The sequence below is a fragment of the Primulina tabacum genome, chromosome 12 (genome assembly GCF_025594145.1).
Source record: "Primulina tabacum isolate GXHZ01 chromosome 12, ASM2559414v2, whole genome shotgun sequence".
NCBI classification, from domain to species: domain Eukaryota; kingdom Viridiplantae; phylum Streptophyta; class Magnoliopsida; order Lamiales; family Gesneriaceae; genus Primulina; species Primulina tabacum.
In genome coordinates this window covers 37,110,449-37,113,884 of record NC_134561.1, presented here as the reverse complement: position 1 = coordinate 37,113,884, position 3,436 = coordinate 37,110,449, and the positions used below count along the sequence as shown (strand labels likewise).

The 3,436-nt window shown below is 35.1% G+C and overlaps 1 pseudogene; it reads left to right on the top strand.

Annotated features, from left to right (window-relative positions):
* Positions 1 to 1,773: 1,773 nt before the first annotated feature.
* Positions 1,774 to 3,136, top strand: LOC142520416 (TATA box-binding protein-associated factor RNA polymerase I subunit B-like; annotated as a pseudogene).
* Positions 3,137 to 3,436: the final 300 nt, after the last annotated feature.

Sequence of the window (3,436 nt, the reverse complement as noted above, 5' to 3'; positions counted from 1 at the left end):
CGAACCAGTCTACCTTGACATAATGGTTCAACCAGTGAGTCGGACCGGAAAACTGTTATATTATATAAATTAAGAATATAAGATAATACATAATATATTTTAAAATTTAAAGTTGTTTCTTTTATTTGTTTAATCAGTTTAAAAGCTCCCTATATTTTCTTTTCATGGAAAATATTCTGTTTCTATACACAAGTCACAATATGTGAACAAAGTAATCGGTTCTTCACATTTTTAAGGTTCGTGAGACCGTCAATCCTACCGATATTTACAATAAAAAATATTACTCTTAGCATAAAAATAATATTTTTTTCATGGATGACCCAAATAAGAGATCTGTCTCACAAAATACGACTCGTGAGACCGTCTCACACAAGTTTTTGCTTTTTTTTTAAATGTCATCCGTACATCCAATTTCTATATATTCTCATAGACACAATGACCGGAAGATTAGATCAGACATGCCAAGTGTGTGGCAGCATTATTGCCTTTATGATATCCGATGATGGATTTTTCTCAGGGCCGTGCTTATTAAGAGGCAAATGAGTCTAATGACTCAGGCCCATCACTTTTTTGGGGCCCAAAATTTTTTTAAAAAAATTATTATATATAATGCTAGTTACTAGATAGCCCAAAACCAAGTATTTATTCAATGAAACTTGCTTAACCTGTTATCGATTTATTCCTCAATCTTCCCCAATATTCATCTACAGACAAGCCTTAATCGACTCCAGTCGTTGCGTCGTCTCTAAGTTTGATTGAAAGACTCGTGAGGAGCTGTGAGTCTATTTTCTCGCATTTTCTTTGTTCGGGCTTCTAATTTTTTATTTTAGTTTTTTACTTTCTTCGGAGCCTTATGTGTATCTATAATCTACGCTTTTGACTGAAACTTTGGTGGATGTAATTCTTATCCGGCTTTCAATGTGTAATGTATTTTCTGTTTTAATTCAAAGTATTTTTTCTCGAAATTTTGGTCACGAGTATTTCTCAGACTCTGTTGTCTCTGTTTGCTCATATTTTCTGTTTCGCCCCACGTATGACAAGTTCTCTTTCTTCGTACGAGCTATTTTTCTGCCTCTGTATTTACTTTCCTGGTAGTTTCCATCTGTATGTGAAAAAGGTTAAACTGCTTCATATTTACCTTCTAACAAAGGATCCCTGATGATTGGATTTTTGTGGAACATATTCTATTCCTGTTATTGCACCACAGTACAAATGCAGCAAACTTGTGTGTGTCCATAGTTAATACTTGATATCTAGTATGCGTGGCACCAAAAATTTACAAGCATATCATGCGATTACAATTTAGGATTAATAATGTATTTGTATGATATTTTTCTCGAATCTCTATGTAGCAATAACAGTAATATGACAATAAGTACGTAAATAAATAGATAGACTGGGATGGCGTAAGTGAATTGCTCCCATAAAAAAATAAGTGGATTGTATTTAAATTCTTTGTCATTTATTTATTAAATTGTTCATTGAATTAAGTGCAGAGCGAAGTTTCTCAAAGTTAAAGCTCATCAAAACTTTTCTCCGATCAACCATGTCACAAGAAAGATTGAATAGATTGACTATGTTATCGATTGAGAAAGAAATTACTGAACAACTTGATTATACAGACTTGATTAGTATTTTTAACTCTAAAACTGTTAGGCGGGTTGCTTTTTAGTGATAATTTGGACATGTTTGATATTTTTATTCATTTAGTTTTTTATATTGTCTTTGACATATTGATTTAATTTGAAAAATTGCCATGAAACTAAAACAAATATGAACATACATTTGCATGGCTGCTGTAACTCGCAAGCAGAAGATATAGTTGATACAGGAGTCGATGAAGAACAGATATTTATCAACTATTACTCGGCCACGCACAGCCGAGTTCGTCCACTCAAAGTCATTGATGCTGAGCCTGTCTCCCAGGTAAAACACACACCGTCTCAGTTTTTGGATCATCCATATGTCATGAAGGAGGATATGGATAATGAATTTGGCCCAACGGAGCCTACCAACATTGGATCATGTCAAAATAATTTTAGCTACGATGACCACCATTCCACTATTAAGTCGAGATATTTGACAGATCTACAGGGTATGATCCAATTGCATGTCAGGCTTTGATTTGAGAAGTTTTAACGCAAGCCCATTAATTGTTTGTCTTGCCGGGCCAATATGGTTAAGGTTTTTGGCTTCCACTAAGATCATGGCTGATGAATGGGCAGACCAGTTTGTTCATGGTTCCGAGGCTCAGACACAAGGTATAGCCCATCCTTTATTATCTAGAAGGTTAAAACGGCTACATTTCAGTCTGACCATTCTTTAGTTAAATCATCTTTTTAATTATTATTGTTTTTTTTTTGAAAAAAGTTGATCTCCTCGACCCAGGATCTCATTCCCTAAGTGGAGAATAATTTAGACCGTGGGACCCTGGCCGGGCTAGATGGACCTTGGTCAGGTGAGAAGAATCCTGCGTCGTTGTCTTTGACATGAATTTGAGATTATTTTATTTTCATCAAGCTTGTAATATTGGAAATGCATGGGAAGCTGAATAATTTGAGTCTAGTGCTAAATATCGTGGCGAGGCTGTTAATATCCTTTGGAAGCGTGTGGCAATGATATGGTATAGATCTCTCCGAAGCACAATACCGATCTCTTATATATTCATTAGCCATCTCCTTCCTTGTTTGTCATGCGGCTAGAGAGGCAATTATGCCATATCTGACATATTGACGTGGGTATGTTCAGGCCCATCCAAGCTGTCCCACCACAGAAGTTGGCCGGAGTCCATGGCAGCCGATATACGCAATGGTCTATGTCTCCGGAGTTGTATCTGTCAGTTGGTGTGTTGAGGATTCCAACTCGTGTATGGGTCATGTCTATGCTCATTGTGGCAGTAAGGATCCTTTTTGACATAAATGGCTATGGAATGTAGGAATCAAGTTTGTCCAATCCCCTTACATCTCAAGATGAAAATGATAAAGAAATCGAATCTCAGTTGGATGGTAATATGACGGATGATGCTGCCGAGAAATCACCTTTGAACAATTCAGAATCTCATTTCACAAAATCTAGTATTCCAGATTCTGGATCGAGTGTGATAGAACTTGTACAAATTCTTGAAACAAAAATATAGCTAACTAGATTATGAATATGGTAATAGTATTTGACAATATAGTCCAAAATCAGGAGAGGATCCCCTACTGTGGAGAGAGAAACATCATACGGTACTGTGAACTCAAAACAACACCGTGTTGTCAAATTATTATTATTATTTCTTTATTTCCCTCATTTTGGATTGTTGAATTAATTAATTAAGACAAGACAATGAAAATAATAATTATATATTATTTTTTAAATAATCAGTAATTGATGTAAAGTGTATCGATCCTATTAAAAAAAAACATAAAAATTAAATTATATCAAATATTTCGGT